This window comes from Trichechus manatus, unplaced genomic scaffold (genome assembly GCF_000243295.1).
Source record: "Trichechus manatus latirostris isolate Lorelei unplaced genomic scaffold, TriManLat1.0 scaffold00257, whole genome shotgun sequence".
Lineage (NCBI taxonomy): Eukaryota > Metazoa > Chordata > Mammalia > Sirenia > Trichechidae > Trichechus > Trichechus manatus.
Window position 1 is genome coordinate 877,072 of NW_004444193.1, and position 12,000 is coordinate 889,071.

General features: G+C 40.4%; 1 non-coding gene across 1 annotated transcript; it reads left to right on the forward strand.

Annotated features, from left to right (window-relative positions):
* The first annotated feature begins 3,236 nt into the window (after nt 1-3,236).
* Nucleotides 3,237-3,343, forward strand: LOC111819057 (U6 spliceosomal RNA). Its single transcript, XR_002822857.1, has one exon. It is a non-coding gene; the product is annotated as a U6 spliceosomal RNA (small nuclear RNA).
* Nucleotides 3,344-12,000: the final 8,657 nt, after the last annotated feature.

A 12,000-nucleotide genomic window follows, 5' to 3' on the forward strand; every position in this document is an offset into this window, starting at 1 on the left:
TAGTGACGGACTTTACTGAAATACAAAACCATAGGAGGGGAGATGATAACTTCATTTTTAATATATGGAATCTGAAATGCTTGAGAGAAAAGGTGATGGACAGCTATTATTTTTTGTTTTGTTTTCTTTGTTTTTGTTTCGGGCTGCTCAGTATCATTTTCCCCTTCTTAACAACATCTGGTTTTTCCCTTAAAAAACATCTCTTCATCAATAGACAAAGTCCATAACACTGTAAGCAGGAACCCTATCTCCTCTAATTAAAGAGGAAGCATGTGACCCAGGCTAGGCCAATCAGATCCTATCTTACTAGAATGTGAATCTTTAACAGAGAGACTGAAATGTGGTAGAGTTCCTGCTATAATTACAGTGGTTTCTGCTCTTAGGTTCAAAACTTGATTATTTTCCTGCTTAATTCTAATCCTAATATTTTTGACCAAATTCTGTGAACCCTGATATCCTGTCAATAGCTCCCCCCTTGATTAAGTTAGCCATATATAGTTTATGTTGCTTACAAGCAAAGAGTTTAAAAATAATACAATATCCACAGTTGGATATGAGCAGCTATAGCTCAAGAAGGTACCTGGCCAAAGCAATGAATTTAGCAAAAAGATGGTAACTGGGGGTGTGGAGTGAATGACATTGCCTAGGGAGAGCATATAGAATGAGCAGAGAAGCAAACCTAGGGAAGAGAGCTGAGGAATGTGAACATTTAAGGGTTAGTTAGAAGAAGAGGAGCCAGAAGAAGGAAGTTAGAAGGAAGAGTCAGAGCAGTGACAGGAAAATCAAGAATGTGTTATAACATGAACACCCATGAAACCTATAGCAATAATAATAAATGTAAGAAAACATTTTCTAAAGGATGTTCATTATAACATTGTCTGCAATAGCAAAATATTAGAAATAACCTAAATGCTCAACCTAAATAAATTAGGAAATAGACTAATTATGGAATGCCATGCCAGTCATTCAAAATATCATTGTTAAGAAAATATTTAACAGCATGCTTTCTCAGTAAACACCATGTCAATGTTACTGCTGCTTTTGAAAACTGAATATTCTCTGTGGTGCTCAGGCATAAAAGGAAAGTTTGTCTGCTTTTCCCTTGAGAAATATTCTTCTGATAAAATAAACACGGGTAATGATCTTACTAAAAACTACCATGTTTATTTCTACTGTGCCACCTTTCATAGAATCAATAAACAAGAATTGATGAAGTACTTATATGTGTTTACCACTGTGCTAGGGATAACAGGACCCTGACTAGATGTCCAGTCCATTGACTACTGCCCAGAAATTTGTATTTATTCTCACCTCAAGCCACTTCTCTTTCCATATAAACTAGATGATCAGGTACACTTCTCACAGCTCCACTCTTTTGGACTATTTTCCCTCTCCACTGTCTTTCAAGGCCATTCCTGAATGTGGTTATAATGCAGCTGCTATTTTCAGCTTGCACCTGCATGTGCAGCAACCTACCTATAAAATCAATCTTAGGTCTCTCTCTCCTTCATCTCGTCACACAGGACTCCAGTCTAGATGCAAGACGAGATATGAATGCTAGTACAACTCTGGTCGGTGACATGGAAGTCTGGGTTGCCTGATCATGCAGCTTACTCAGACCAGCTCATGCAGCTGATCTTACTCAGGCCCAATCCCAGGTTACCATTTCCATTTTACAATGGACCACTGCTAGACTTGCGTGACTTTACAACTTGGTGGGTGTCTTAGGGTTCTCTAGAGAAACAGAACAGTGATATATATATGGAGAGAGAGATTTACTTCAAAGAATTGGGTCACATAACTGTGTGGGCTGGCAAGTCCAAAATCCATAAGTCAGGTGGCAAGCTGGAGACTCCTGCAGGTTTGAGTCCCCAGATCCGTAGGTCAGGTGGTGGAAAGAGTGCAGAGGAAAGAAAGGAAGAGAGTTCTGCCAAAATATCTATTTATAGTCTTGAGGCAGAACACACCCTAAGAAAACTCTCTTTTCAACTACTTGATTGATTACATTATACTACATTACATTATGGAACAATTAGATTCATGTTTGGCCAAACCACTGAGAACCATAGCCTAGCCAAGTTGACACATAAAACTAACTATCCAGTTCATAATAGGCAGTTCTGGAAACATGGTCACTTAGAATCTTATGGTCAAGTGTTTCATCTCTACCAAGGCCCAATAAAAGACAAGGGTCTGTTCCTCAAAAGATGTATAATTCTCTGATCCCAGAGTTATTGAGGTGATTCTCCCACTGGGGCTTGCCATAATCTTCACACTGTAACTTTTCCCACCGCTGAGACTTCTAACACTGTAGGTATGCTGAATCGTATGGCCCAAGTGGCAGGGTTGCTTCCACCACAACTTGGACCTACTTGTGCCACAGTCTTTTGTTGCTTCAAGCCCCACTCAAATATGGCAGCCTTCTTTACCACTGAGGATATGGGCCAGAGCAGTTTTTCTAGGTGTGGAACATATTACCACTAGAACCCAAAGAGACCTACCAGGCACTGTGTTTTCTTCTTCAAGTTAAAAACCCAAACCAAACCCATTGCCGTTGAATTGATTCCAACTCATAGCTACCCTACAGGACAGAGTACAACTGCCCCATGTTGTTTCCAAGGAGCTGCTGGTGGATTTCAACTGCCAAAGTTTTGGTTAGCAATTGTAGTTCTTAACCACTGAGCCACCAATTCCACAATTTTCTTTTACTTTGGAGAAGATATCCAGGCATACTTTGGACATGTTATCAGGAGGAACCGGTCCCTGGAGAAGAACATAATGCTGAGTAAAGTAGAAGGTCAGCAAAAAAGAGGAAGACCCTCAACAAGACGGATTGACACAGTGGATGCAACAATGGGCTCAAGCATAATGACTGTGAGGATGGCACAGGACAGGGCAATGTTCCATTCTGTAGTACATAGGGTCACTGTGAGTCAGAACCAACTCGATGGCATCTAACAACAATCCAGGCATGGACCACTGGACTCCTAAACACTTCAATGAAGTGGCAGCTACCTGAACCTTTGTAGGGTTTATCTCTTATTCTCTAACCCATATGCGTCTTTCCTAGGCCTACAGTCTAATAGCCACATCTTGCTTGCCCTGTCTGATCAACATGATGTCATCGATGTAATGGATCAGTGTGATGTTCTGTGGCATGCTCAGGTCATCCTGATCTCTTCCGACATACTGAAGGTGGGAGAGTTAACATAGCTAAGAATCAAAAACGTACATGAGTTTTCACTTTGGCAGCACATATACTAAAATTGAAACAATATAGAGAAGATTAGCATGACCACTATACAAGGATGACATGCAAGTTTGTGAAACATTCCATATTTTTATGATCCCACTTAAATGACATATCTAGACTAGGCATGTGTATGCAGACCAAACTTTGCTAGTGGTTACCAGAGGTGGGCAGGATGGAGGGGTAAAGAGAGATTCTTTGCTTAGGGGACACTAAACTTCTGTTAAGGGTGATGGGAAAATTTGTGAACAGTGGTGATGGTTGAACAACATGGTGAATATAATAAATGTAATTAACCTTATTGAATTGTATATATAAAAATGTTGAAATGGAAAATGTTTTGTTATATACATATTTACCACAATTTAAAAATTGTACACCAATGTCTTTGTCCCACGTGAATGTTAACTGTTTCTGAACCTCTTTTCCAACTGGAAAAGCGAAAAATGTTTTTGCTGACTCAGTGGTTGAAGAGGCTTTATTAATCTTAATTATCAATTCCAGTTTTACACTCAGGGACTTTGTAAACAACCACTGGATTAGTGTGTGAACCCAGCTGGACCATTTTGAGTTGGGCTTTAGCCAGAGACAATTTATTACCGGATCCCCATAAATCACTGCTCTAACAGGGTACCATGATGATGCTTGGAGTTTTTGGGCATTAATGTCAACTCAGTCCCCATGTCCAATAATCCTAAAAATGCTTGGGTATTCTCTTTTCCCTACTGTACAGTCACCCAAGGTAAATGTCATAGGTCCCCTTAGGGAAGGACTGGAGAAATCATTACAGTATATACTTGCCATGATGTGGTAGGATTCTTCTTCCTAGGGCCCCAGCCACTTCTTCAGCCACTAAGTAATTAGTTGTCATTAATCCATTAATTAGTTTATTAATTTCAAAATTAACTTTACTTAATTCTGAAAATTAACATTGCAGTCTCCTGAACTGAGCAAGGTGTTGTGACTATGTATTGGAGCAACTGCCTTCAATCTCCTGCTCCTCCATTCTTGCTTTTTTTTTCTGGTTGTAGATGTTAAGCAGCACCCTTGTTGTCTACTTATCTATTTTGTCCTTAGGGAGGCCATATTTATTACTCATCTCCACAACTCCCTGGAAGTCAGGTACCAGTGACTGCCTATCTGTTCTTGCTGGTAATTATGGTAATTGAAGTCTCCTGGTTTCTGACATTAAGCACCAACACATGACCTCTATTACTTCGGGGAAAGGGGGTGGGCTTTATCCCCATGAATATAAATGAACCCAGCTCTGTGACCACCACCTGTCCTGCTGTCAGCCGTGGCCTGCAGAGGAGAGCTGCCACCAAACTTTATAATGATGCTGGTGTCCGTCACCACTATTCCTGATGACCATGGAGTATGATATGTTCTCTGGGTCTTTGTATGGAATCTAAGCCTGTGGTATGTCTTCTGGCCTCACATAATATATCCACTCCAGCATACCCACTTCCCTGAACTTTTTTATACCCTCCTCTACCATCTGACCACCACCCATCTGTCAGTGTGTCATATGTGGTGGCTTGTGTGTTGCTGTGATGCTAAAAGCCATGCCACCTGTATTTCAAATACAAGCAGCCACGCTTGGTGGACAGGTTTCAGTGGAGCTTCCAGGCTAAGGCAGACAAGGAAGAAAGACCCGGATGTCTACTTCTGAAAATTAGCCAATGAAAACCCTATGGATCACAATAGAACATTATCTGACTTGCAGGGTAGCAGAGTAACAGTAACCACCTAACTTTGCTGTCCTTGTAGGTACTGTTTCCATTATACCTTTCAAATGCCTGAATCGTTGCATCCGCAAGGGTATTTTCCTCCACTGGGATGTTTTCCCCTATTACCTCAGGTGACATCTTTAACAATTGGGCTGCCACCTTGTGCCAGGGACTATCTATGCCCCACGTACCACTCAGGGTGGCATCCTCTTTGCCAACAGCCAGTTGCCAATCCAATCTTATCATTTGTTGCTTCAAACCACTCCTGCACCATTTTGAGCTGGACTTTAGTCAGAGACAATTTATTACTTGGTCCCCATAAACTCCCACTCTAACAGGGTACCATGATGATGCTTGGAGTTTCCAGGTATTAATGCCGGTTTGGGTCTTTGAGAATAAAATGCCAAGCTGGGATTAAATGTGCATGAGATTTTTTTAGGGGAAATGCCTGTGAAGAATAAAGGGGAATGATCCAGAGAAGGCAGGAAGAGTCCTCAGATCATGATATAGGAGAAGCAGAATATAGGGGAGTTTTATAGGAAGAGTTTCAGGTGCAGTGCAAGTCAGAAAGTCTCAGCCAGGGGGAGTCCTCAAGTCTAAGCCACCTGTTAAAGGAATTCGTGTCTCATAAGAGTGGGCCTGCATTAGCATCCCTGTCATACCTGGACTTGGACTGGGAGAAGCCTACAGGAAGCACGGCCTCAATGTAAACACAGGAATGGATCCAGAAGGGCAGCATTTGGGGCCATCAGTCAATTATGCTCCCTGCAGCAGGAAATCTGAGTGGTGCATTTTCATGACCACAAATGAGGAGTAGCTACAAATGAGGCCACAAAAGTAAGCAAGATCAGGAGATAAAGCACCTGCATGCAATGCTATAGAGTTTAGAATTGGTCCTTTAGGTCCTACAGTGTAAGAACGGGGTCAGAAAAAAGAAAATAGACTTAGAGATAGCTATGAGGTAGCATTAAAAGGACATGATGGCAAACTATACTTGACAAGAAGGAAGAGCCTTGACTCCCGGGTTTCTGTTTTGGGAAATATATTGTATGTGTCACATGAAGTTAATTGGTTTGTAAGATGAACTGAAATCCTTCCCCTACTATCAAGGGAGAAATTGCGTTCTCTTCCCAGTCACGCAAACTTAAAACATTGGTATTGTTCTGACTCAACTCAGCGTTATCAAATACCTACATAAATAATACATCATCTCTGCCTTCCAGGGGCTTGTTCTCTTAGCACAATAATAATCACACAAACTATGATTTCCCACAGCTTAGTACTGGAGTCACAATTATAGGAAAGATCTAAATTCTTCATGTTGGGAATAAGTTGGTTTTCAGAAGAAAACTAAGGTGGATAATGTATGTTTGCACTTAGGTAAATTCAGGAAAAAATAGCCTCAGCCATTGTTGGTGGGGAGCCTGAAGTCAAGCCATCAACTCAATTGCTCCTCAGGAGGACAGAACTCTCTTCTCCCCCTCTTCAGACCAGGAGACTCCTGATGTTTAGTGGCGATGGAGTAGCCCCCAACTCATGATGACCCCGTGCACAACAGAACAAAATGCTGAACAGTCCTGCGCCATTCCCATGATCAGTTGCAGACAGGACCTTTGTGATCCATAGGGTTTTTGTTGGCTGATTTTTGGAAGTAGATCACCAGGTCTTTCTTCCTAGTCCTTCTTAGTCTGCAAGCTCTGCTGAAACCTGTTCAACATCACGGCAACACTAATGCCTCCACTCACAGATGAGTGGCAAAAGTGAAAGTCCCTGTGTGGTGGACAAAGAACTCAGCTTGGCCTTTGTTTCTGGTTTCTGGAAAATGTTGTTGCTGTGTGCCATCGAGTCAATTTCAACTCATCGCAACCCTAAAAGACAGAGTAGTACTGTCCCATAGGGTTTCCTAGTCTATAATCTTTATGGGAGCAGATTACCAAGATTTTTCTCCTTTGGAGCTGCTGGTGGGTTTGAACCACTGATCTTTCGGTTAGCAGCCAAGCGCTTAACCACTGTCCTTCCAGGACTGACCTAACTCTGGGTGGTTAGAGTCAGAGACAGCGAGTGCTACAGAAGTGGCTGGTGATGAGAAATGGAGATGTGGGAACGTGAAACCTGGGTCCACTTCCAGGTAGGAATTGGGTTCACACTAATTCTTAACATGCAGTTAGCAATGAAGGTGGGGTTTGCCCACCTTGCCCCTTTTGCAGTGCAGTTGGCAGAGCACCTTGCCAACTGAAATCTGCAGCAGCAGAACTGTCAGGAGGCAAGAAAGGCTCTGGGGCCAGAACTTCCTTAGGATTCTTCTGTCATATTGAGAGTCAGAGTCTCCCCTAGGGAAGGGTGAGGACACAAGAAAGGGGAGTACTTGACAAGGGACTGAGGGAAGAAGACAAGTAAGAGGATTAAGGAGACAGCGAATTGGGAATGAAGGTAAGAATGGGTCTTAAAATAAGATTTCACCACTCTTCTACAGAACACAGGAACAAATTTGATGAATTAAAGTAAAAACTTCAGCCTCCCAGTCTTATACTGCTTTAGGATATTTATCTTAACACTTTAGTTCAAAGTAAATAAATAAATAGAAGTTCCCTGAATGTAGTTCTGTTGTACATAGGGTCTCTATGAATCGGAACCAAATCGATGTTGTCTAACGGCAACAACAACAGTGGTAACAGAAGAGGTAGCATTCAAGAAGAGGGCAAAAGGACTCTCTGATATCTGTTGTTAGGATGTCATCAACCTTGTGCTTTGGCGCTAGTGGAGACTGAAGAAAATGAATGTGACTACATTATGACAAGAATAATATTTTCAACATTCGTATTAAAATAACCAATCTAGTGAACTAGAAAATTATTGGTGAATTATTTCTAAAAGTATAAGTCACCTACATTTTAGCCATTTTTCTGTATCTATATTACAAATTCTTTAAGGACAGAAATGACGTGCTGTCTTTGTATCCCTTCCATTCCCTAGCCAGTGCCGTGCACATGGTAGACATTAAGTAATTCTGGAACAAGTCAGAGATATGTTGATATTTTAAGCCTGAATGGTAGAAACAAAATAAAATCGACACAAGGAAATAGTAAGGAAAGATGATTTTAGACAAGTTGGGCTATCCATAATTGAAAATCTGCAAACAAATCATTATTTATCCCCTAACAATGGATATTTTTATAACCTCATAAAATCTTCTATTAGAAATATTTTAGCAATCTGTCTAGTGAGTCTCTAAATCTGCTCTTACAGAACACCACAGCTGTGAGAGCTGGACCAAGGGGTGATGTTACTAAAGTGAGATAATGGTAGTTTTTCTCCAATTTACATAATAATTTAATTCAATTACATAATTTTCTCACTTTAAGTTTCCTGCCATAAATTTATATCATGTATTTTGTGACTGAAAATCTATTAATATCGCATGTTTCCTTCTGTCTCTTAACACAATGTTTGAGAACAGCTAGATAGATGTATACCAAATTCAGAAGATACAGTTGCATTCAGGACTACAACCAGTAATTTGAACAACAACAACAAAAATAGTATAAAGAAGTATTATATTGACCATACCAGAAGGGATAAAAGAGAAATCTAAGGAATGCAAAAATAACAAATGCAGAAAGTAGCTACAACTTCTAAGACTGAGAAGAATGAACAAGAAAGGAATTAAGAACATGGAAAATTCCTCCCCACTTTGCCCCACCCCAACCAAGACTAGATTTATGCCTTGTTGAAGAAGGTACGGTTGCCTCAAGAACACACAGCCTGCCAGTAGCATAGAACCTTGGCAGAAGTCATATGGTCAACATGGTTCACAGGAAGTGGCTCACCTCGAGGCCAAGAAATTTCCTCGAGGACATGGGAGGTCTGAAGCTGGTTTGCAAGGGCCACCGAGGTGAGCGCCACCAGAACTCCCACATGCAGATCTACTGGCCACCTAGCTGACAGAAATAGCAAACCTGATCCCTTCCTTTGGCTATGCCTTGAAGTGTACCTCCAGTGCGCTTGATTGACAGTGACTAATGTTGCATCAGCTGGCAATGGAGAAATGTTTACAGGGTCCAGCACCAGTATCACAAATTAGGGCAAAGAATAAGAATTGTACGTTGTAGTTGAAAGATAATACATTGATAAATGGCACTGTCTGGAAAAGTTTATTTTAAAATAAACCAAAAAAAAATAAAACAAAAAACCATGGCAACCCCATGTGTTAACAGAGTAGAACTGTTCCATAGGGTTTTCTTGGCTGTAATCTTTATGAAAGCAGATTGCCAGGCGTTTCTTTTGCAGAACCACAGAGTGGGTTCAAACTGCCAACCTTTAAGTTAGTAGCAGACACAAACCATTTGCACCACCCAGGGACCTCTATTTTAAAACAGGTGTTCAAAGCTGTTCATTCAGGTTCGAACCCCCGCTGAGAATTTGCAATTCTAACAAGTTCCTAAGCAACGCTAATATGGCTGTTAGGGACCAATCCTGAGAACCGCCAGCAGAGCAGTGGTTCTTAAAATTTATTATGCCTAAGAATCACCTTGGGATCTTGTTAAATGTAGGTTCTGATTCAATATATCTGGGGCAGAAATGCAAATTCTCAGCTGTGGTTTGAACACGTATGAACCGGTTCAAAGCCCTGTTTTAAAACAAAAGATACAAAATTCACTTAGGTACATCGAGGGAGCACCTTAAAGAGAAAAGCAGTATTCGATCAGGGAGCCCTCTCCTGTAACTGGGAGAGGCAAGCCATCCTTATATGAAAGGGAGGGGTAATAATAGAAATGCAAACAGTGATGGCAAACATGAGCTCCGATTTAAAAGCCACAAGGGCAAAGGCTTTGAAATGAGGATATTGGCTTACAGAACTTCTCATGTGGACAACTTCATATAGAGTGCTCTAAGGTAAGCAACAGGTAATATTTAGTTACTTAATGATGATTAATGATTATCACAAGCAGTGTTAGCTAATCCAGTTGGTTCATTCAAAACTCCAGAGAAAGATCACGGTAGATTGTCGGTGGTCGTTTTGGGGGTCAGGGACTGACTAGGGCTGGGAACTAAGAACGGACAGACAAGCACTGCATGAAATGTGCTTCTGGCTTAATTTTATTTTTCATGTTTATTATAGTCAGATTTTCAGCTGATAAATATTTAGGTCATATTTCAAAATTAAGCATAACAACATTCCGTAGCATTCTAAAGAGTCTACTCTTAACACCATATGTTCCAACACCTGAGCAAAGCTCAGACTGTGTGTTCCTAGAATTACAATATCTACACCCCACCTCTCTCTTCCCCCAGGCAGTATTTTGATAAGGATAAGAAAACCAGACTTAAATCATAACACAAACTCCAGCAATGTTAAAGACATGATTGAATTCCTTTCAATATAAGTTGCAAGCTATATCAAACTATAGTATTGACAATTTCACTAATATGGAACACGTTTGCTGACATCTTATCCTCTACTCTCGGTCATACCTTTTCTATCTAGCAAAAAAACTACTCTGTAAGATTTAACTGAGGATTCATAACATCTCTGAAGATTTAAAGTTGCATTAATGGACTTTATTAATTCAAGGAAGCAACAAGCTAATACTAGTTGACATACATAAGTTTATATAATACAAATTTACATAATTAAACAGCAACAAATACATACTTTCGGGTGAATATACCACAGGACATAACATTACACTAATTAAGACAGCAACTAACAACAACAGCAATGGGTTTGGTAAGCTGTTACACCAAGTGTTACATAGAATGTAACTACTATTGATTTCCATTTATAGCATACACACACAAAAAAGCTACAATCAAGTTAATGCCAGCTCATGGCAACTCCATGCATGTCAGAGCAGAACTGTGCTCCATTGTGTTTTCAATGGCTGACTCTTCAGAAGGAGATTTCCAGGTCTTTCTTCTCAGGCACCACTGGGAGGACTCAAACTTCCAACATTTCAGATGGGAATTAACCGTTTGCAACACCTAAGGACTTATATATTCAAAGTCATCTAAATAACTTTTTTTAAATTTAATCTTTACTAAGAACTTAGGACAAGTTTATTGTTGTCAGGTGTCATCGAGTCAGTTCCAATTCATAAAGACCCTATGTACAACAGAACGGAACACTGCCCAATCCTGATCCATTCTCACAATCATTCCTATTTTTGAGCCTGGAGTTGCAGCCACTGTGTCAATCCATCCTGTTGAGGGACTTCCTCTTTTTTGCTGACTTTCTACTTTACCAAGCATAATGTCCTTCTCTAGGGACTGGTCCCTCCTGATAACATGTCCAAAGTTTATAAGGTGAAGTCTCACCATCCTCGCTTACTAGGAAGCATTCAAGCTGTACTTCCTCCAAGACAGATTTGTTCATTCTTTTGGCAGTCCGTAGTATGTTTGATATTCTTCACCAACACCATAATTCAAATGTATCAATTCTTCTTCAGTCTTCCTTATCCATTGTTGAGCTTTTGCATGCATACAAGGCAATTGAAAATACCATGACTTGGGTCAGGTACATCTTAGTCTTCAAGGTGACATCTTTGTTTTTCAACACTTTAAAGAGATCTTTTGCAGCAGATTTGCCCAATGCAATGCATCTTTTAATGTTTTTCTGTGTGTTTTGTGATTTTTATTTATTTATTTTAATTGTACTTTAGATAAAGGATTACAGAACAAACTAGCTTCTCATTAAACAGTTAGTACACATATTGTTTTATGACATTGGTTAACAACCCCACGACATATCAACACTCTCCCTTCTTGACCTTGGGTTCCCTATTATCAGCTTTCCTGTCCCCTCCTGTCTTCTAGTCCCTGCCCCTAGGGCAGGGTGCACCTTTAGTCTTGTTTGGTTTTATGGACCTGTCTAATCTTTGGCTGAAGGGTGAACCCAGGAATGACTTCGTTACTGAGCTAAAAGAGTGTTCTGGGGGCCATACTCTAGGGGTTTCTCCAGTCTCTGCCAGGCCAGTAAGTCTGGTCTTTTTTTGAGAGTTAGAATTTTGTTCTACATTTTTC